A 24521-nucleotide genomic window follows, 5' to 3' on the forward strand; every position below is an offset into this window, starting at 1 on the left:
CCATGAGATTTCATCATGTCTCCTTTCCCATTTGAAATTAGTACCCAGAAAAACAGAAGCTCAAGTTGGCAGCTCAATCTCATCATACTTAAAAAAATAATCATATTTCATCAACTCAGTTTCCATAGATTGTGAGATATATCATAATTTACATACTAGCAAAAAAATAATCAAGAACTGTCAGTATATTGTAAGATGATATCCATAGTGGGCTTCACCCAGATTTTATAGATGTAAGGTATGAAATAAAATGCATCTCAAAATAAATAAAATAAAGTACAGATGGTTTCCATCATACATTTTTTTAACTTTATAATGGTGTGAAAGCAATACACATTTCGTAGAAATGGTGCTTGAATTTTGATATTTTTTTAAGTGGGAGGTGGGGAGGCAGAGAGAGAGACTCCCACACATGCCCAACTGGAATGGACCCAGTAAACTCCCCACACCGTGATGCTCTACCCATTTGTGGTTGCTGCTCTGTTGCTTGGCAACCGCTCTATTTTAGTGCCTTAGGCAAGGCCATGGAACAATCCATAGCACCTGGGGCCAATCTGCTTGAACCATTTGAGCCATGGCTGCAAGAAGAGGGTAGAGAGAAAGAGAAGGGGGATAGGGAGGGGTGGAGAAGTAGTTAGTTGCTTCTCTTGAGTGCCCTGACTGAACCTGGGACTTTCACATGCCTGACTGATGTTCTACCACTGAGCCAACTGTCCAGAGCTATCTTAGCTGCTCTTTGGTTGGTGCTGAGGTCAAGCATATGCAGCTAGCTGGCCTGTGTGTGTCTTAGGCCTGTGTGGGCCAGCCTAAGAGGGCTGCATGACAGCTTGGAGAATGCACAAATATATGGGGCAAACACATTGCCATTGAGAGCAAAGAAGAGAGAGCTTATTTGTTATGCTTGGGTAATATTGTCTTAGTCTTTGGGAAGGACTAGGCCTTCTTTAAACTAATCAATTACAGTAACTTTTAAATCATTTGCAGACTTGTGTTGGATTTTCCCATTCATCAATCGGATGCACTTTCCAGGCTTGACTGACAGGTTTCTGTGGCTCCATCTTGACTTCTACTGTTTTCTTCTCCCATAATCTGGGGATGGCAGGGTTGTACCCTGAGGAGATTTAAAAATGTGTCCTTTCTTCTTAAATCAGGAAGAGGTGTGTTAATCCCCTTTGTGGGGCAAGGATGCAATATCCTGTAATGTCTTAAACTGTAACTTCCTAGAGAAGCAGGTAGGCTTTTTAATTTCTGATTTCCTTTTTGCTTCCTTCTCTTATTAATGTGTAACAACCTACACTAGTAATTTCATCACCTTAACCAAGGAACTAAACATATCTATTACTTCCAATCATTACCTGTTTGTGTATGAGTGCGTGTGCGCGTGTGTGTGCATTGGGGGGCTATAACAGTTAACGTAAGATCTATCCACTTAACACATTTTTAAAGTACACAGTATCATATTGCTAAGTATAGGTACATCTACCACAGATCTTTAAAACGTTCTCATCTTGAATAATGAAGACTTAGCGTTTTGTTTCCAATAAAAAGAGTGTGAAGAGGTTAAAGAGCAACTTCACTATGAAACAAAGCAAAACAAAAACTTGCTGACACAATTCTAACCACATGATCAAGGTTAAAATTTATAATCATGGCCCTGGCCAGCTGGCTCAGTGGTAGAGCGTCGGACTGGTGTGCAGGAGTCCCGGGTTCGATTCCTGGCCAGGGCACACAGGAGAAGCACCCATCTGCTTCATCTGCTTCTCCACCTTTTGCTCTCTCCTTCCTCTCTGTCTCTCTCTTCACCTGGGCTCCATTGCAGCCAGGGCTCCATTGGAGCCAAGATTGCCCGGGCACTGAGGATGGCTCTGTGGCCTCTGCCTCAGGCGCTAGAACGCCTCTGGTTGCAACAGAGCAATGCCCCAAATGGGCAGAGCGTCACCCCCTGGTGGGCATGCCGGGTGGATCCAGGTTGGGTGCATGTGGGAGTCTGTCAGACTGCCTCCCCATTTCCAACTTCAGAAAAATACAAAAAAAAAATTTACAATCATAAGTCATGTTGATATCATGTGCCCTAACTATGACATGATGTGAAGAGCATGTCATTGCTATGGGGTTTTTTCTTTACACCTACAACCCTAAAATTATTAGACAACCCCAAAGTAGTTTGAAAAGCATCAGACAAACCAAAAGTGAGAAAAATTTCACACATTTTATGTATTATATGTAGTATCTGACCTGTACTCTTTAAATTATTAAGGTCATGAAATCAAGGACAGACTGGGAAGCTGATGCAAATCAGAGAAGACTGAGATGTGATAACTAAATGCAGTGTGATTATCTGGACTGAAACTTTGAACAGGAAACAGAAATTACTAAAAAACTTCTGAAATCTGGAAAAATTTGTAGTTTTTTTTTTAATGATAATTTACCAATCTTCATTTCTTAGTTGCAGCAAATTTTCCAGAATTACATAAAATGTTAAATTTAGGGGAATCCAGGTAAAAGTTATATGGAAACTCTATACTTATTGAACCTTCCATTAAATATAAATTGTTTCAAAGTAAAGGTTTTATTTTTAAAAGTCCTAGTAAAATTTAAAAGCAGCTATAGTTTTTATGTGTCTAACCTGATAATATGACGTACACAATTGTATGCCTTATAAACTTGCTCTGAGGGCATTAGCTCTTTGATGTAATCTATGAACAACTGAAAAAAAATTTGAATATGAACAATAGAGATAAAAATTTCATTAGAAATAGATGGACAACATGCTGACAATAAAAATGAAAAATATAATGGCTGAATTTCAGTGTTAAATCTATTATTCAAATATTTTTCTCATTGAAAAACTTCATAATCCTATTGCGAAATGTCAACTACCCTAGCTGTAGATGATCAGAATAGTGACATTTGGTTTAATTTTAAAAAAAAAGCTATACTTCATTAATAGTGCAAAGAATTAGGAAACAGTTATCTTTAACCACAGAATATAGATATCATAGACTTGGTTAGTTGAATGAAGAAGTGTAGAGTTCTGTGGTGATCAACTGTTCAGACTTTTCCCTTTTTGGGCGGTATGGGGAGAGTGAACAAAAGAGACAAAAAGACAGAAACATGGAGCTGTTCCTGTAATGTGCACTGACTGAAGATCAAACCAGTAACCAACAGAGCTATTCAGCCAGGGATTAAATTCTCCAGTAATTATTTTTTTATTTTATCATCTTTTTATTGTGAGAGGAGGAGAGATAAAGAGACAGACTTCCATATGTGCCCTGACCAGGATCTACCTGGCAACCTTCATCTGAAGCCAATGCTCAAATGAAAGAGTTACTTATTTTAGTGCCTGAGGTTAATGTGCTCAGACCAAGAGAGCCACTGGCTGCATGAGGAAGAGAAGTAAAGAAGGGAAGAGGGAGGGGAATAGAAATAGCTTCTCACGAGTGCCATCACTAGGGACCAAACCCATGATGTCCACACACCAGGATGATGCTCTATCCACTGAGCAAACCAGCCAGGGCCTTTCCAGACATTTTTAAATGAGCTGTGCAGTTACCATGTAAGTGTGTCAGAAGTCCCTGTGGGGGATGGGCAGTGTCTGTCTCCGGAACTCAGATATGAGGGGTAATCAGTCTGATTTGTGGGCTGGACATTTGATTCACAGAAAGCCATAGCAATTTAGGTAAAAACTGAAAGTAGTTATTTTCAGTTTAAACATGAAGACTCCTTCCAAATTTAATTAAACTACAACAGTAAAATTTAATTAAATACTATACTGAACAACACAGAATCTAGTAGTTCTATTAGGCACCATGACTCTAAGTTGAGTATAGCATAATTTAGAGCTCCTTAAGCTATGTAACAAAATGTAACTAAAATAGAGGAGAAATATGGAATTTCCATTTTAACTTAGCACCTTGAGGGCCTCAGAGCTTATGTAATAATTTTAGTGTGTAGACCCAGTTTATGTCACTAGATATGACTGTAATGATAAGTGATAGGTGGTGACTGAGGCCATGGCAGACGGGGGGGGGCTAGGAACTCTCACACAGGTTTCAAGGTGGGTGCTAAATGCACTCATTGGTGAGTTTATGAAAGAATCACAATTGTTGAAAGTTTTGAAGAATTTGAAAATAGAGCAGTTAAGAGGTAGGAAATGATGGTAAGAACAATGTGGATTGATACTACTGAAGAATTCTAGTTTGTATTCTTTACTGTGCTTATTTGGGACAGTATTGACCTCATAAAATCACATGAATAAAGCTGTTATCTAAAGGAAAATAACTGAAAACGAATGAGCCTTCAAAGAAAAAATATCACTTAGCTTTAAAATATGGTATGGAGGGGAAATAAAGCTGGAATATATAAACCTTCTAAAAATTAACCCTAAGAAGTAGCTGGCTGTGTGGGCAGGGTTGGAAAATTAAATAATTGCTGAGTAGATGAATGGACTTAGAAAAGGCCCCATTGCGTGACTATATAGGACAGTCTGGGTACTCACCCTCTTCTAGACCTAAGATGAAAGAGCATCATTTTCAAACTGAAAGATAAAATTTTATGATACAAATCTTTGGTTGTTTATTGTATATAGATATAACTTTTTAAAATTTTTAATTAGAAAATTAAATTTAATTGGGTGACATTGATCAAGATGAATACATAGGTTTCAGGTAAATATTTCTATAGCATTTGAGTTGTTAATTATGTTGTGTACCCATCACCCCAAATCAAATCATTATCTCTATTTCTATATAGATATAACTGTTGGTGTTATTTTAAAATTTCTGCTAATATTTTATTAAATTGGGATTTTTTTAATTCAAATAATATTAACGTTATAAATCAGACTCCTTTGGAAGAAATATAGGAAGGTCATCCTTTTGATAAATACAAAGTTTCCAATAAAGTAGATGGAACATTTTCTTACATTTACACAAATTTATTAAAAATATGATTTTAGGTCAATTCTAGGTGATTTCCCCCCCTCATCATTTTCCTACTTTAAAAATTCAACTCGTTTAAAGTACGTCTTATGATGTGTTTCCAGTAAATGTTTCACTTTGGCAGGAAGGTTAATGAAAGAGGATCTGTGAGTGTGACTATGGGACACCCTCAGGGAAAAGCATAGGAGGAAAAATTTCTGCTGGAAACAGATCAACAGATCTGGCCAAATAGAGTAAATATCTTTAGTCTAAAAAAAAAAAACTTTAAGCAAAGGACAAAAAACACTTATAGACACATACTACAGTGCAGGGATTTCAGGAGGAAAACAGGGCGAGGGGAGGTGGAGGAGGGGAGAGGGGAATAGATGGTGATGGGGGACGTGGGTGCTGAACACACAATGCAACATACAGAGGATGTATCTTAGAGTTGCACAGCTGAAGCCTGGATAATCTTATTAACTATGTTACCCCAAGTAATTCCATTAAAAATTATTTTAAATACTAGTTAGACACTAATGAAAATTTGCAAGCCAGAAAGAAATAATATACCATAACTTAAAAACAGAAATTAATATTAATGTTACATATTTTTATTTAGAATTTGTCTTTTCCATAATTTAAATTTAGAATTAATTTTACTAATAATTTCATTAAGTGTTGTTGAATTGCTATCGGAAATTTATTTTCGTGTTCCTCAGTTCTTTGCTGTGATTTGTGTATTTGGTCATGTCAAAACTGAAAAATAGTATGTGATGATTTTCATCCATATAATAGCACAATTTCTTGGGGAAAAATAAAAATATTTTATTATCTCATTTTTACTTTGTAAAGGATTTGAACTTTCTCAAATTAGTACAATTACTTATAACATTGATGTTTGGCACATGTCATTTCAATTTTATTTTATCACATTTTTTGAGTTTGGTAGATATTCTTTTAAAATTTGCTCTGTCTATAGTCTATAATGGAATTATATATAAAACCAACGTAGATTTACAGAACCATTTATAGCTTTAAATGTATTTGTAAGTAAAGATAATTGTTGACAATAAATAATCTAGAATTCACTCTAAAAACAAGTAAACAAACAAAAGAAAACCAAATGTTGAAAAAAAATAAATCAATATAAAGGCTGTAATATTAAAATAGAGATTAAGAGAAACTATATAATAGTAATTATTCACTTATCCACAAAATTCTATTTTGAAATATTAACAAAGAATAAAAGTAAATTCTAGCAGAATTAATGAAAAATATACTGCACAAATGCACAACACTGAGAATTAAAAAGTGGGTGTTAATGGAGAGAGCGAATAGATATTCAAGTGGTCTGAATTCAAAATAAAATGGAAAGTTTTATTAGAAATTATAAATGATTAAAATAAGAGTCAAAGGAAAAAAATCCTAAGTCTGTCAGTTATCATAAAAATTAAACCTAATGGCAAAGACATAACTAACTTCAAATGTCTTAAATTCTTATTTGATGGTTAATTTCAGGACATAAAAAAGACAGAAAAATTTGAAGTCATTTTATGGGACTAGTATATAACAATAGAAAAATGCCACAACTTGACAAAAAACTTGAAACTAAAGATTTGCAAATAAATAAAAACTAAGCAAACAAGTAAACCAAACAACCAAGAGCTGTTACCCAATTTTACTCATGGAAGAATGTAAATTTTGATGTACATGCCAAGTTTTTACTAAGGGTGTAAGAATAATTGATTATTAGAAAATAAATTAATGTAGCTATCTAAATTAACAAACTAACAATCCTATCACTTCATTATATGCCTAACAAAATCCTCAATAAAATTAAATATACATTGATGAAGAAAAATTATCAATTTAGCATAAAAGAGAACTCCCTTAATATACAATGGTTTAGCTATAACCAAGGTAAAGGACGTAACTTGATAATAAAAAATTTAGAAAATTTAACATTGAAATTCAGAATGAGACAAGAGTGTCTGTAATTGCCATTACACTCTTCAAATAGGTACTTTCAAGCTCAAGGAGTAAATAGAAAGGGTCTAACGAAAGATGAAATTGTCATTATTTGCATGTTGGGTTGTCTCCGACTCCTGGAGACCCTGTGAATAAGTTTTATTCACAATGTTTTGTCCTCAACAGTCCTGCTCAGCTCCTGAACAGTCATACCTATAGCTTCTTTTAAAGGTCAATCCACCACATAGTTGTTCTTCCTCTTTGTCTACTGCTTTCTAGTTTTCTCAGCATTACCATCTTTTCCAAAGAACCTACCTTCTCATGATGTGCCCAAAGTATAAAAGCTTCAGCTTTGTCATTTTTGCCTCCAGCAATGTTTCAGATTTAATTTGCTTTAAAACCCAGATGTTTGTCTTCCTCACAGTCCAGGATATTCATAGAGATTTCCTCAACACTATATTTTACTTAAGTCATTTTTTCCCTAACAACCTTCTTCTTTATCTAACTTTTGCATCTATACATAATAATCGGGAATAAGAAGATAATATCTAATGCACATCTTTTCTAATTTTTCTATCTTTCCCTTTCATTGCTCAATGTTCTCTTGATTTCTTTGCCACATATCCACTTTTTGCATATGCTAAAATATGAATAATATTTTATCTAGTATCTGATTTTTTTCTTCATAAACAGATTAAACAATAGAGATTAATAAGAAATACATTCAAATAAATGAATAAAAATCAACACACTAAATAATTATAATACTAAATTAAAATTTTTTCATTTAGACCTATTTATCCTAAATGATTTACACCAAAAAACAAAACAAAATAAGAGACAAAAAGGCTAAATTTGCAGAAAACCAAGGTGAGTTGTTTATGATATAAGTATATATAAACTGAATAGATGTTATATTTTTATTGATTATATCCTTATTTATTAGTTTTTGGTGCTTTTATGACTGCATGAAATGTTTCTCTGTTTACTTAAATCTTTTATTTCTCTCAGCAATTTTCTTAGTATTCACTGTATGTCCTTGCATTTCTAATAAGTTTGTTCTTATTTATTTTATTTGAGGCTTTGTGAAAAACTTTTATTTATTTTATTTCAAAATTACTCATTGTTAATATAAAAAACATTTTTGATTTTGGTATATTTATCTTGTATCTTGTTAGCAATTTATTGTACATTTCAATCCAAAATTTTCATGGAATTATTGAAAATATATTCTGTTTTTTCATTGACTTTCTCGTTTGAGTCATCATTGTTTTTACACTTTCCCTTAATTCTTGAATGTGGGATTTATTGTTTTATTATATTGGATATTCACTGTTTTCTGACTTTGAAGTTTTTCTTCTATTTCCAACACGTGAGCAACATCAAAGGCAATTTATATTGCCTTCTTTTTATCCTGTGTCTAGTCATGCTTCCCTCTTTCTTTTCACACCTCTTTTTATGCTTTTAAAAAATGCATGATGTTATATGGATTCTGATCTTTCAAGAGGTATTGCTGTTGCTCTTTACAGATATTGATCGACTTACGGACCTATGCAGCTTACGGCCACAATCGCTAGCCATGACTGCTCCGCATCTGGCAGCACAAGCATTGCCCAGCTGGGCTTACAACAGTGCAGACCAGCTTCCGGCCGCTCTATTATCTCTGTGTGCACCATTTCAACTGTTATCCCAGACTTGGTACAGCAATTTGTGTTTTGTGTCATGTATATTTTTCATCAAACCCCTCCAAATATGTCTATCAAGAGGAAATTGTCTTTGTCTATGCCTCAGCCTGCCAACAAGGAAAGGAAGGCCATCGATCTTGACACAAAAATTATCGTGGGCTCATCCGACTTGATCATTGGTTTACCAGCTTGAGTGCAGGGGTACTGCTGGCTTGAGCATGGAATTATAGACATGATGCCATGGTCTCTGGTTTGAGCCCAAGGTCACCTGTTTGAGCAAGGGGCCACTTGCTCTGCTGTAACACCCTGGTCAAGGCACACATGAGAAAGCAATCAATGAACAAGTATGAAGGAGAAAAGAAAATGAATATGATCACACATGTTTATGAAAAAGAACAACTCTTGTTACCCCAACTGCTGCCTCAGATGACGATATCAATGATCCACAGCCAAGCATCAGTGGCCAATAAAATGTTTCATACATGTTTATATATTTTGATGTTTTGCAATTGGGAAAATGTTTCCTATGGTATTTTTTACACCTGTACAGGTATTTTGTATTTTTGTATGCACCTGTATTTTGTAATTTTGTATGTTTTACAAATATTAAACCAGTTGTACTGGTAATGCAGTGTTTTACTTAAACCTGATGAATGTAAAAATAAGAAACAAAATGGTGTAGAGATGATACAAATGTCATAAAATGAACAAAGAAAATTATGATATATAAAAATAATGAAAGAAAATTATGATAAAATATGACTTAAAAATTTTTTTTCCTTTTTTTTTTCCTTAAATTTTTTTATTCATTTTTAGAGAGGACAGAGAGAGGGAGAGAGAGAGACAGAAAGAAGAGAGAGAGAAGGGGGGAGGAGCTGGAAGCATCAACTCCCATATGTGCCTTGACCAGGCAAGCACAGGGTTTTGAACCGGCAACCTCAGCATTTCCAGGTCAACAATTTATCCACTGTACCACCACAGGTCAGGCGACTTAAAGATTTTTATAACTTCATTTCACAGTACTGTACATATAGCCTACTCAACTTACGACCAAATCATGTTACAACCCATCTGTCAGAACCAATCGTGGTCGTAAGTCGCTTGTACTTCTTTCCATGTTTGTTTAGTGGCTTGTGTGGAATAATTCTCTGCAGTCCAACTCTTCCACAGTATGTGGCCAGAGATAGCTCTGCAAATTTTATTTTAAAACCTCATTTTTCTTTTTAAGAATATTTTATTTTTTTAGGGAACATTTGTATGTAAGCATAACTTAGTAAATTGTGTTCAAACACTAAGTGTGTAAGGTTTCTACCCTTTGCCAATAGCTCTTTTTTTGTGATGGGGTGAGCATTTAAGGTTCATGATATTCCCTGAACTTGACTTTCCTCTCCACTTTCTTGTTTCTATCCACAGCATATGCACAAGCCTCAAATTCATCCTGGGAGCTGCAGAAGCTGAAGCTGGTCATTTCTGGTCTTTTCTGAGCATGCGTACAGCCTTGCACATGTGTGCATCCTTCTGAGCTATCAGGGATGTATGGTAGATTATCATATTTCACTATGTTGACACTTTCAATTTTTTTAGTGAGAGGAGAGGAGGCAGTGACAGACTCCTACATGCATCCAAAATGGGATCCATCCAGCAAGTCCACTAATGGACCATGCTCTGCCCACCTAGGGCCCAAGCTCCATGGCAACCAGAGCCATTTTTTAGCACCTGAGGCAGAGGCCATGGAACCATCCTCAGTGCCCAGGGCCAAGTCGCTAAAATCAAGCTGTGGCTGAAGCAGTGGAGGAGAAGAGAGTAGAAAGAGAGAGAGAGAGAGAGAGAGAGAGAGAGAGAGAGAGAGAGGAAGAGGCAGAAAAGTGAGAAGATGAGGGGTGGAGAAGCAGACGGGTGCTTCTCCTGTGTGCCTGGACTGGGAATTGAACCCAGGAAATCCACATGCCAGGGAACGCTCTACCACTGAGCAAACTAGTCAGAGTCTACTATGTTCATCTTATGCACAGTATTTCCCTCTAAATTTTCTTGCTAGTCTGTAAGTTCCTTGCCTCACCATCCAGTGTTATACCCTCAGGCAGTTGTGAAATAAATCTTTTCTGTGTGTGTACCATTGACTTTGCTATTGTTTGAGTTTGCTATTGTTATTGACAATATTGCTCCTGACCTTGTGTTTTTCCCTATTCCTCTCTAAATCAAGTTAGCCACATCCAGTAAGAAAGCTTCCATTTTTAATGGCTCTCCCTGCCCTGCTAGCACTGCACTGACAGTACTGGGCATGGGGAGGAGCTGAGAGCATCTCTGATTAGAACCAACTGTGCTCATCAAAGTTTAGTACAGTAGTTGTTTTAAAATAAATACTTCTTAATTAGATATATGCATTTGAACCATTTTCAAAGTCTTAATATGATGTCTTTGAAAAAAAATTTTCAGGGCATCACTCTTTTGAGGGAGAGAATTAGCTAGGGCCTTCACTTCAATGGTCAGAAAGTTCCTCATACAGAAGGAAACAGGTGGTCAGATTTGCAGCAGCACCACTTGTCTATATGGTATTAGGGTGCAGTAGGAACACTCCCACTCATATAAGGCTTTAGGGTCACACACAGAACTAAAAACTTTAACAAAGGCCTAGTTGGATGTTTAAAAGGCCCTGGGACCTGTTGGGTCGTATTGTAACAAGATAAAATACTCAAGCTTGCTTTAACTCACAAGTGGGTAACAGGGTGGCATGGGTAAGAAAGGGCCCATGTTACCCAGAGGTAATTGAAGAGGATGTTAGTCTGAAAATGTAAGGTGGCCAGCACATATACCTGGTATTTCCCTGAAATGATTGATAGTAAGACAACACATCATTCCTGAGTTTCAGATATGCATATGCTGAGGCTACCACAAGTGAACTACATCCTTATCAGAAAACCAGCCTCCTGAGTATGTTACTTAGATATAAACATGATATAAATTTTACTAGAGTATACTATGGAATTCAATGCATAATGATATCCTAAAATACTTTTTTTCCAATTTTTCAAAGGAAAAATGTAGTTAAAATAGAGCAGCGTATTTTAAAGATATATGGGAAATCTTGTGTTATGAACTGTATATATTATGAAACACACTTTTTTTTTGGTTCCTTAAATGGTATATACTCCCTGTATTTACTGGGTCTTAGGATATACTGTGTTCTCTTACTCAGATTAACTCCTCATCTTCTCTCAGACGCAGATCTGTCATCACTCTATGGGAATTCCCTTTGATATCCTTGACTTTGTCCATTTTTCCTAGAGTTTATTATCATGTCACTTGTATACTTGGAAAACATCTGGCACAAGAGTAAGTGCTCAATATTTAATTAATAAAGAAAAAAAATTCAGGGGTCCTCGGGTTACGACACAGTTCTGCTCCTACAAAATTGACATAACCCTAACTTAGGGTAAAGGGTAAATTGAAACACACCCTAGTAAATAAAATGGAACACTTGTGCTTCTCGAGGTCCAAAATGGCAAAGGTAAGTGTATTGACGGTTGCCAACTCCCTCACTCATTTTCTGTGTTACTGCCTATTCTTCCAATGTGTGCAACTGAATCAGTTTGCCCACGTAGTCTAAGTACAACGCTAATGTCATAGGCTGAAACAAGCACATCTCAATTTTTAAAAGTATTCATAGGAGTGAACATCATAAACTTGAAACATTGTATATGGAGACTTTTTTGATCCAAGACATTCTGTATAAACATTTAAGAAACTTAAACACTTTAAAAGTCACAAATAACAACACTGATTTAAGTTAATTTTAAATGTTATTTTAAGTGATAGATTTACAGACATCTATACTGCTTTCTATGGCCACAAGCTCAGCACATACTGTGTAGCCCATAACATCTCCTTGCAACAACCCATATGCCTGCCATGAATCACGAAAACACCTCCAGCTGGGGCCTCAAATTCAACATGACCCAAATTAACTGCATATCTCAATATCTTCCCACCCAACTGTGTTGTCTATTTTAATAAGTGACACCATTTTATCTTCTCCTGGTCACACTTTCTTTGACTAATCCTGCTTACCACCATGCTTTGCTCTTTCTACTCTGCAGCCTCACTACTACTGCCTTTGTCAGGTCACTAAAGTCATCTTCCTTGTAGCTTGCATCACTGTCTGATTGCAAATCTCAACGTGAATTAGAAAACTTTTCTAAATTCTATTTTAACCATATCACGCTCATATTTAAAATCCTTCACTTGCTTGATAAACAAGATAATTTTTCAATATGGCACCTTTATCATGGCCTTCTCTTGTTTTGTCTCCTTTTCTGTTTTTTCCTTTGACCCCAAGCTTCAATATCCACTTCTCTCATGTAGGTCTCCACACATTTTCTACTTTCTAGCATGCTTTGCTATCTGTAAGGCAGACAGTCCCTTCATCTCTTTATAGAAAAAACATGTAGGATCTTATGCTTTTATTTTCTTCAGATAAAATTTTAAAATATGTCACATATACTAGAACTTTCAGTAGAACTAGGTGGCTGCTGCTCAGAATACACCCTTATACCTCTTTACCTTTTTATGTACGTGAAGCAATTGATCTTTATGTTTTTAGCAAATACAAAGTACAATTGGGCATCTAGTTACTTTTTCCCCATTTGCTTTTCTTGCAAGTACTGTGCCTGTTTTCCAGATGATATACCTTCCCTGGCAAACATATCCTCTGCTATGAGAGAAATTCCTGGGTTGCTGTCATAAGAACAACTGTGTTTAAAGCTTGAAACTCCATAAAACCAGTGTTAATAAATAATTATTTAGTTATTATATATAAGACAAGTAATAATAAGTGTTGCAGAGGTGATGGAGAAATAAAAACCCTCATACATTGCTAATGGAAATGAAAATTGTTTTAACCAGTGTGGAAAACAGTACATAAATACAATGAAATACTACACAGTCATGAGAAAAAAAAATTTCATTTTGAGACAACATGTATGGATCTTGAGAATAGTTTGCTAAGTGAAAGAAGTGAGATAGAAATAGTCAAGAATCATAGGATATCATGAATATATAGGATATAAATATGAAAGCAACAAATGAACACAGAAAACAAACATAAACATGCAGACACAGACAACAGAAAGCATGGTGGCTACCACAGGGATGAGATGGCATGGTGTGAGAAAAAAGGGTCAAGAAGGTCAAATACATGCTGATGTAAGAAGATTTAATTTGAGGTGGGTAAACACGTACTGCAAAATACAGAGAATGTAGTATAGAACAGTACAGTTGAAAACTATATAATTTTATTAAACCATGTTATCCTTATAAATTCAATATAAATTTTAAAATAAGTAAATAAGTCTCTGATTATTATACTTTTGTGTTTCATTTCCATTTATAGTATTTGTAAATATCCCTTATATTTGTATTATTTTTAATTATTTAAAATATTTATTTCATTGATTTTAGAGAGAGAACAAAGAGAGCAAGAAAAAGACAAGAACATCGATCTGTTCCTGTGTGTGCCACGACCGAGGATTGAAACGGCAAATTCTGTGTCTTGCAACAAAACTCTAATTAACTGGGACCCGGCCAGGGCTTTGCATTAGTTTTCTTTTGCATGATTTCTAGGCTGTGGATTGTGAGTGATTTTTATCTGTTGTCTTTTTGAAGGACTTCTTTAAGGTTTTTCTTCACAGTAGAATCCTTTCATTGTTTTCCAGAATGATAAAGAATGTACTCATTATTTTAAAATAAATATTTAAAACATTTGAACATTTTTGAGATAAAAAAAAACTGGGGTTCTTCACTACCGAGACTAAATCAAGTGTCCTATAAAAATCACAATTTAATATATTTTTCTGACAAATTCTTTATTATTGTCTTGTGGTCAATAAGATATGAATTGATATAAAACTCATTTCCCTCCCTTTTTTATCAGCCTCCCCAGGGAATTAAGTAATATGGAATTTAATTTTTTGATTATTAACTTCTTCCTGAAATATTAGTCAAATGCATTAAATTTTACAAGTATATTTAAACAATATTTAGGATCAACTATATATTTTTTAAATAAATTTTAAAAATTATATTTATTGAGGTTACATTGGTCAATAACATTATATTGATTTCAAGTGTACTGTTCTATAATAAATCATTGGTATGTTGCATTATGTTTCATGGCCAAAAGTCTAGTCTTTTCATATCACCATATATTTCATCCCCTTTACCCTTTTCAATCTCTGCTTATTTCCCATCCCCTCTGATAACCGCTCCACTGTTGCCTGAGACTATGTTTGTTCATTTTGTTTGCTTGTTGCTTTCTGTTTTCTATTCCACATATTATTTTCTGAAGAAACTCCGTACTCTTTCCTTAGTGGCTATATCAATTACATTTTAACCAGCAGTGGATGAAGCTTCTGTTTTTTCTCTGCATCCTCTCCAACACTTGTTACTTCTTATCTTGTTGATAACAGCCTTTCTAACAGGTGTGAGGTGGTAGCTCTGTGGTTTTGATCTGCATTTTTCTTGTGACTAGTGAAATTGAGCATTTTTCATACATCTTTAGGTCATTGCAATGTCTTCCTAAGAAAACTGTCTTTATCCGGTCTTCTGTCCATTTTAAATATAGACTTTTTGTTTTTTGTTGTGTTGTTGAGTTGTATGAGTTCTCTGTATATTTGGATTTAGCCCCTAATCAGAGATTATGTTCGCACTTATCTTCTAAATTTTTGTCAGTTACCTTTTTGTCATGTTGATGGTTGTTTCTTCTGTGCACAAACATTTCAGTTTAATGTAGTCTATTCATTTATAAAAATAAATTTATATTAGTACTTATTGTATTATTCAGGTAAATATTTGGTTTTATTTCAATCATTAGTTTTAAATCTAGTTCTACTGCATATTCTTTGATTTTTTTGAGTATTTCAAATAGAGTTATTTGGCCCTCAGAGGAGAATGATAATTTACCTAAACAAAAATAATTTAATATTATCTCATTATGTTAGAGTTCTGATATATTTCCTTATAGCATTGGACATGACGTGTCTAAAATAGTATCTGAGAGTCAGAAGCAATGGGTGAGACTAAGTGTAAACTATTTCTAATAACTCTGAGCACAATTCTGTGAGTCCTTTATATTATAAATGTAGAGGTTGTAGATTGGGTGTTTTTGTTTACTTTCATTTTCTCTTAAGCACTTCTCTCTGAAATCTTAGTGACTGACAAATCTTTTGACACCATGTGGGCTCTGACTAAATGTCAGTTTGAATGTGTCTATGAAAACCAAAGAGATATTATTTAAACTGCCTGCAGGTTGCACAGCAAACATCAATGAAAGGAACAAAAGTAAAGACTCGACAAAGTAATTAATTCTTCTGTGAACAAATCAGTCCCTGGTGTCATTTTCCTGCCTCCAATAAAACTCTTCACTAATTAGACACATCGAGGGGACACCAGGGCTTCCAGGACATAATCTGTGAGGGGAGGGCTACATGACTGCTCCTCATAGCCAGGGGACCTGGAGACACACTCAACTCATTTAGGGCATCCAAAATATACCCACTCATACAACATTAATGAACATCCATCTACGTATCAACTAACTACGTCTGGGTTAAGCATGCAGTAGAAACTTATAAGAGTGGCTGTTGCTCTGACTGGAGAAACTGAGCAAAAGGGTATTTTCCTCAGATTATCTGACTATCTGTCTTGCCATTGCTGCTGTGGATTATAGACATGTGCCTGTTGATTCAACAGCTTCACTCAAAGTGCCCATTGTCTTTTAATGATGATTTTGAGTAGAGAAAGCTTAAAAGACAGAAGGTAGTGGGGAGGGGACAGGGAGAAAGGAGAGGTAATAAGAGAAGTGACAGTAGACTGCAGAGCAAGAAATAATGGATAAATAGAAAAATACAGAGGAAACCAAGAAGAGAGAGATAGGAATCAGGAAACTGATGAGAGAAGCAGAACCACAGAGGGATCAGAAGTGGGGACACTGCTCAAATGTCCATGAGGCACTACAAGAACCTTCTGTTACATCTTTTATGTAAAAGAACATTGAGACTCCAAGTGTGGACTTGAGGTCCCAAACACCAGAAGGTTCTGTATTTTCCAGCCGGAACTCAGACTGCAGACATTGTTATAAGCCAGGACTCCCTTTATAGTTGTTGGTGCAATGAGGAGTTCAGGAGGCAGACAAGAGCAAAAAGCAAATCTGGAAGCCAGTCATGGAAGAGATGGAGGGGAAATGAGAGACCCTGTGGGAGGCTTGTGGCTGAGGAAGGCAGTCGGGTATCTCTGACAGGGAAGTAAGCAGAGGGAGAGGCTGATTTGTTTTGGTGGCAAGGGTAGTAACTACAGAAGAGTTCAAAAGGGTTTGGAGAGGAAGCTGATATCTGAGTCTGCGGGCACTCGTTCTGCTGAGGCATCCTTACCTACCAGAGCTGCAATGCTGCTGCTTCTGCCCCTGCTCTTCAAGGAAATTCTCTGCCATGGGCCAGGTACAGGGGGTAAGAAGAACCCAGGCGGAATGAGACCTGCGGTTGGGCAAAGCAGGGTGGAGAAAAGTTCTGGAGAGAGGTGGGAGGCACGAAATAATATTCCTAATAGACGCCCTTGCAATCTGCATGCCAGGCGAGGGCCCTATATCTTTCTGATTTTGAAGATAAGAATCTGGATCAGGGGGAAGGTGACATGGGACTATGTACAAACTTTGTAAGTATTCCCATTTTTCATTTCCTCCATGGGCCCCTCTTCTCTACTCCTTTCGCCCGCTCTCTATTGTCACTTCTCTGTCTTTCAGCTACCCAAGTTCTAGTACCTCATTATTCAGCAACAGAAGAGCCCCCCACCTTTCGCTTGCTTCAAATTTTTTCCTTTGCCAACCAGACCTGGCAGCACACGGAGGAATCAGGCTGGCAGGGCGAGCTGCTTACTCATCGCTGGTACCCTGTCTCAGGCACCATCCAGTTCTTGTGGCCCTGAGCTGGAGGTAATTTCAGCAAGGAAGAGCTGAAGAACATCCAGCCGTTATTACAGTTGTACATCCACAGTTTCCCCAAGGAGGTGCAGGCATTTTCCAGTCAGTTTCAGCTTGAATGTGAGTTTGATTTTCCAAGCTGATATTTGCCTGAAAGTTCCCACCAGGGCTGGTGATATATGAGCTCTGACCATTATTCAATCTTCCGACACTGTGTTCTGTTTCCCTGGTTCACTCCTATTTATTTATTTATTTATTTATTTATTTATTTATTTATTTGGCTTCACCTTTTACCACTATTTGCAATATACCCTCACCCCTAATACAAAGAAGGACCTTCATGTACATATCCCTGCACACGCTGGAATATACCCTCATATTCTGCTTCTTGTAATATTTGTTGCCTTTTGATTTCTTCCCCTCATCCTTGGCTTCAGGCTCACTCAGCCTTTCACAACCAAGATCTGCCCTTCCTTCTCCCTGGCCTGAGTGTTCATACACCTTACCAGGACCTAACAACTCCCGAGTAAGGTCTTCCTGATGCTCTGCTATCTTTCTAAGAGTCTTCCCATCTAACACTTCACATTAATTGTTTCAACATTTCTTTATTATTTTAACATATTCTCCTTACATATTTTCTTCACTTTTATCACCAAACTTTCGTCTTCAATGTCATTCAACAGATAATGTTTCTTTCCTTGAACTTCTTTATTTTCTAGATACTTGAGTTTTTCTCCCTACAATTTGATCTGTATTAATTATCTCTTCCTTGTCCACCCTCAGATCCCTTTGAGATCAAGGTATCTGGTGGCTGTGGAATGCATTCAGGAAAAGCCCCACAGAGTTTTTTAAACCTAGCATATCAAGGATCAGATTTCCTGAGTTTTCAAGAAAATTCCTGGAAGCCGTCTCCAGGAGCAGGGAGTCAGGCTCAGAATGTCTGTAAGATACTTAATCACTACCGTGTTATTAAAGAAGTTGTGCAGGGCCTTCTCGTGACACCTGCCCTCCGTTTCTGTCAGGCCTCCTGCAAGGAGGAAAGTCAGACCTGGAACGACAGGGTGAGCCCAACCTCCTCTCCCCTCATAGCTTCAATGCTTAACTCTTTTATTTGAGTTTTTTCTCTTTATCATCCCTTTGAGACATAGAATAAGAGGCTTGAAGGTTAGTGTTGGTTCTGGACTGTTTCTCCAACAAGAAAAAGAGTGATTACTCAAACAACTAACATTCCCAAGCCATGAAACCGAAAGTGGGATGCCCTGCTAAACTCCATTTTTTCTTGTCTTTTTCCAGTGAAGCCACAGGCTTGGGTGACCAAAGGCTCCAGTCCTAGTCTAGGCCATCTGCTGCTGGTGTGCCACGTCTCTGGCTTTCATCCGAAACCTGTGTGGGTGATGTGGATGTGGGGTCAACAGGAGCAGTGGGGCACTCAACAAGGTGAAGTCCTGCCCAATGCTGACGGGACGTGGTATCTTCAAGTAACACTGTATGTGGCAGATCGACAGGCAGCTGGCCTGTACTGCCGAGTGAAACACAGCAGCCTGGGAGGCCGTGATATAATCATCCACTGGGGTGAGAAAGAACGAGGGCTCCACTGGGAAATAATAATCCTTCCATAGTTCCAGGGCTAATGAATGAGAAGCTGGAGAATGGCTAGAACTGCTATGCACCAGAGGATAAAAGTGGGAGAATACAAATTATAAAGAAGGGTAATTAAATTTCAAGAAAAGAGAAGGTGAAGATTAGAGGTGCTAAAGAGAAATAAACGAAGGAGCAAATAACTTGGTATAAAAGAGAGAAGGGGATGAGATCAGACACATAGATTCAGGAAGAATTGAAATAAGGGCTTTAGAAAATACGGAAGGAAGCTCTTGGTAGGTCCCAACCCTGTGAAATGAGAAGCATGAACTGAGGTAGGATAGAGAGTCTCTCATAGAGTGACATTATTTTGTCCCCAATCAGATGGATACCCCATCTCCCTAATATTGATCTGCTTTGCTGTAGCAGTTACTCTGGTTACAGTGCTTGTTGTGGGTTCATGGATTAAACAGCACAGGTGAGACTTTTCTTATTTTGTTTCTTTGACACACTTATCTATTTATTCTTTCTTTCCTCTATTGTTTTTCTTTCTCTCTAATTTTCCTATCTTTTAGTTCAAAATCTTCTTCTTCTCCCACAGCTCAAATCAGACTCTCTGCTCTCCCCATGCACCCAGCCCTGCCGCTCCCACGGACGGCAACACCCAGGAACCCAGAGGTTCAGGAAACCACCTCTGCCTGGCACAGAGATCTTGGATCAAAAATAAATTGTTGAAGAAATGGAAAAAGAGCTGGAACCAACTGTGATGTTATTAGTTTTACCTTATACATAAAATTCTGGTCCGCTTCTCTTGAACCTGCATCATACTAAAAAATAAAGTATGTTTCTAAAACAGTTTGTTTTTTACAGAGATTCTGACTTATTTATAAACTTGACCCCTCTTCCCCATCATGTGACAATGTTTTTTCTACTTATGCCACCTGTTTATGGATCCCTCAAGGTCTAATTTAGATGTCTGTTTCTGAATCTTCCCTGAAAGTTTCCCTGAATGACTTGTAAGGTATTTCCCCGCTGAGGAAGGAAGAAGGGCATAGCCACAAAGTGTGGAATAGCAAAACCTTTATTTAGTAGAGCATATCCTGGACGAGGTTCTCTGGTTCAAAAAAGGGGCCAGAGAAATCGAGTTGCCTACCCTATTTGGGGGTAATTTATATCATTGATAGGTTGGTCGGGTTGATATGATGTAGCAAAATTTCATTGGCTGACAGACAGTCGGTCTTTTTCAAAGGGCTTCTGGGAAGTTTCTTTTGGCGTGCATGGCTGTGGATTGTTCCAGCCAAAGTTCCAGGCCTGGTTTCTCACATGACCTTCCCTATTGCCAACTGATATGATATGGCACAGTTGAAATCTCAAAACAAGTACCAGATTATCTTACTTATGTCTGTAATCTAATAAAAAAATAAACAAACAAAATAGAAACAGACTCATGGATACAGAAAACAGGCTAATAGTTGTCTAGTTGTCAGAGGAGAGGGTTTTGGGAGGCTGGGTAAAAAGGTGAAGGAATCAAGCAGAGAAAACCACATAGACACAAAAAACATTATGGTGATTACCAGAGGATAGAGGAAAAAGGAGGGTGTGAGGAGGCAGAATAGGGTAACGGGGTGATTGTTGGGTTAACAAAGGAGGGATGCACAAGGCCTGGTGAATTTTATAAAAAGTTTATTTATGCCTCTGTGGCCAGGTGGGCTGAGACCCTAGTGGCATCAGCAGTGAGAGAAAGAAAAGCCTCGTCCTATATAGAACGGAGTTTGGTGTATCTCTTGCTGCAGATGGAATAATTCTGTTCTCTGTGGTGATTTAAACAATGGGAGAGGTGGGATGGTGCTAAGTAAAGAATGTTCAGATAAGTGATGAGGGATGACTAACTCTCAGGGTGTCCCAGAGTTGGGTGGAGGTAAGACATGAATAAGGATTGCTTAGAATCTAAGCCTTAGATGAAAAGTCATGGGAACTCCCTAGGCCCCAGGTCACCTAAAGTTCAGACTGGCTATTTGAGGTTATTGGTAAAAGGCTCTGGACCCAAACCTAACAGAAATTAAAGGTGATGAAAAGAGATTTCACTTTCCCTGGTGAACACACAATACAATATTCAGCTGTTGTATTATAGAAATGTACACTAAAAACCTATAAATTCTTTAACCAATATAATCCCAGTAGAGTCAATAAAAAATAAATAAGGAAGATTCCAAGATGGCAACAGAGTAAGAATATGTTCCAACTACTACCACCCAGGACCAAAAGAAATTTACAACTAAATTTAAGAACATGCATCTTCAAAAAATAACTTGAACTAAATGAACAGGAGTCTATAACCAAGGATCACAGAAGAAGCCACATTGAGACTGGTAGGTTGGGCGGAGACAAGGAAAGGGCTACACCACTCCCAGAAGTGACCGGTGGAGGAGGGTCCGAATGGACTCACTGCAGGGAGGTTTTCCCAGAAGGGGAGGGTCCTAAGCCCCAGGCCTGGAGCCCCAGTGTAGAGCCTCATAGCCTAGAAGAGGTGCCAGTACAACATTTGGCAGTGAAAAGAGCAGAGGAATCTCTTTGCACAAAAGAGACAGAGCTCTTGGAGATGCAAGCTTTGTCTTAAAGGGCCAGTAAAAAAAAATCTTGTTCATAGCCACTTGCCTGAGGCTCCAGGAGAGAAAGAACTAAGAAGAATGGAGTTGTGTGAGGAGAATGTGAAGTTGGTGACTCACAGAGAGATTCTTGGGGACGGCCACCAGAACCCTTATACTGAATCACTCTCCAGTGCTATAGTGGTAATCATTCTTGGTTGAAACAGTCCACTCCTTGCAACATCAAACTGGGGGAAAGCAACTGCTCCAGCCTTGCAAATCTCCCCTGCCCCACCTTAAGGAGACTGTGCTGTTCTGAGAAGCAAGCCAGGAAGCATGGGGTACCTCAGGACTCAGTTCTCTGGCATTGAGTCCAGAGCTTTCCACATATTCTCACATGAAGTTACTGGTGCTCCTGTGTCACAAAAGAATCAGTAGAAACTGTCTGTAATTCAGGCAAACACATCTCTGTGTCTCAAAGGCAACACCTACCTGACTCTTTGTGTCCATACCCTACTTAGTTCTGTGAAAAAAGTCAGGACCGACTGACACCAGGGGCTATGGATTCAGAGCCACAGCCACCACCCTTCCTAATCTTTGAATTGTCCCAGGCTCTAGACTCTACCAGAGGTCTTACTTCAGTGGCTGAGCCCAAAAAGCAGCCAGCACATAGAGCCAGCAAGAGGCAGAAATCAGGGAACCTTGTTTTTTTTCTGACTTTACCCCATGGCCAGTGTGAGTAAAAGTCATTCTAGGTGTGTGACTTGGTATTTCCATGTACACCTGGTCCCAGCAGAGGCAGATTTGTCTGGAGCCCTAAGAAGGTTGCTGAGGGCAAGTCATGGCAGTCACGGCCAATGTTCCCCATTGGTCTGCACCAGGTTTCCTCCAGAAAGATTCAGGGCTGGCACATCCTGATGCCAGGAACAGAAAACATTAGTTCAGAATATAAGAACCCTTGCTGGTGGTGTGTCCTAAGGAAGAGCATGTTGGACACAAGGCCTAGCCAAGGCAAGTTTCATGTTATGTGGTCAGCACCTGCACAGCAGCTTGCACACACATTGCACGGGGCACAGCTTCACAGTCAGCCTTTCTGGGTCCCAGATATCTTGTCCCACTTGGTCAGGGTCCACAGGGAAGAGAGAAAGACTTGGAGCATGAATATTGAAGGTGTGGATTTTTTGGAGCACACTGTTAGAATAAAGTGAGGGGCTTAGCTTCTATCTAGAAGGGCAGAATCAGCCCCAGTGGAGAACGCTTGGACTTTCTCCCTGAGACCAGTATTTCCCAGCTGGAAGAACTTCTGTAGAGGAGACTGTTGGCTCCACCCAATCTTGAACCTCTATTAACTTCACTGAGGAGAAATATAATTGGAGCATCCATCAGTGTCTAAAGGATTAAACTCTGGCATAAGAGTGACTTTCCCTGTACTGAGCTCCTGACCAAGGAATCCTTGTGTTACAAAGCAGTGTAATCTTATCTGCGGGTTACACAGAGACACCAAAGCAGGTTAGAGAAGAAACTTTGAGGAGTTTATTAATTAGCTGGCTAGCTAAAGGGGCATAATCACAAATCATGTATGCCCTAATACAGCCCTGAGCCTGCTTTTATACAAAATCAAGTACAAGTTGGTTTGGGTGAAGAGGGGCTTGTGATCCCTTTGTCTAGACATATACTTACTCTCATGACTTTAGGGTGAGTCCGAGTATAGGAATTCTTGATTAAAGTACATAAACATTGTTTTTCTAAAGTTTTCAGATAAGTTGTATCTTCTTTGCTCTGTGTGGCAAGTGGCCCCAAGCACCCTTTCAGAGAATTCTAGGAATTAGCTAAACTATGACTAGATGAACCAGCTGCCCTTGTAAGCCAGGAAGCAACTGCATTCTTCTCTTCCCTTTCTCCACAGAAAAGTGGCCTGATTATTCCTCTTTAAAATGGCATTGCTAATGCTAAGTTTTACAGTTCCTTGGCACCTTATCACACTTGAAATAGGGGGATCCTGTAATGATGTCATCTTGACCTCAGCTGCCCTAACATACTATGCTTACAACCTGTGAAGGGGTGCATGGTGTGATGCCAGTCTGAACCCACACTACAGACTTTCAACAAAAGACTCTGTGGGAAGACCAGGAAACTGCAAGAGGAAGTAGAATGAATGAAAAGTGGAGAAAACTTATGGAGTTCGGGCCCTTTTAAGATGCTGCTGTCAACTCTAAGCATGAGGAAGCTGATTCATATACATAGGTTGATACCACCCACACTACGTGCAGGCACAGAAAACACTGACACAAACAGTAAACAGAGCAGTAGATCCAGACAGGTGGCCTAAAGTGGGTTGCTTGTAAACAATGGCTGATGCCAGCCTATACTGGAATTCTGCCAAGATGTGGACAAGGCCCACCAGGAGTGAGGACGACAAAGACACAGAGACCCGACTTTGGAGGCCAGGTTCAGTGATGCAGATCCAATTTATACAAGAAGTAAACTAGCTTATATACACTGGTTCAGCCTATAGGCTGTTACAGCGTGTCCTTCACAGCCAATGGCTGAAAAGTTCAGGGAGCTACCTGGTTGGTGCTGAGTTACTTCTTTACAGTGGGCAAGCTCCCTCCTGGGTGTGCCTAGGAGAGTTTCAGGTGCTGGAGTGTTCTCACAGCATTGCATCAGCCACAGCTGCTAGGAATGCGCTCTGTGCTCTACCTACATTTCCCCCTTCTCTTTTAGTTAGGGCCAGTTGGACTTGATGAATGACAGCTTGCTGTTGTTGTCTCTACAGGCAGGACAATGCCAGGGTGGGGAAAAGCAGCCTAGACGTGGGGGT

The 24521-nt window shown here is 38.2% G+C and overlaps 2 pseudogenes; one reads left to right on the forward strand and one right to left on the reverse strand.

Moving 5' to 3' along the window:
* The window catches only part of LOC136398436 (T-cell surface glycoprotein CD1b-2-like), a 260952-nt pseudogene that overhangs the window by 70466 nt on the left and 165965 nt on the right, over positions 1–24521 (reverse strand).
* LOC136400726 (T-cell surface glycoprotein CD1e, membrane-associated-like) lies at positions 17007–19910 on the forward strand (annotated as a pseudogene).

This window comes from Saccopteryx leptura, chromosome 3, assembly GCF_036850995.1.
Source record: "Saccopteryx leptura isolate mSacLep1 chromosome 3, mSacLep1_pri_phased_curated, whole genome shotgun sequence".
Classification (NCBI taxonomy): Eukaryota; Metazoa; Chordata; class Mammalia; order Chiroptera; family Emballonuridae; genus Saccopteryx; species Saccopteryx leptura.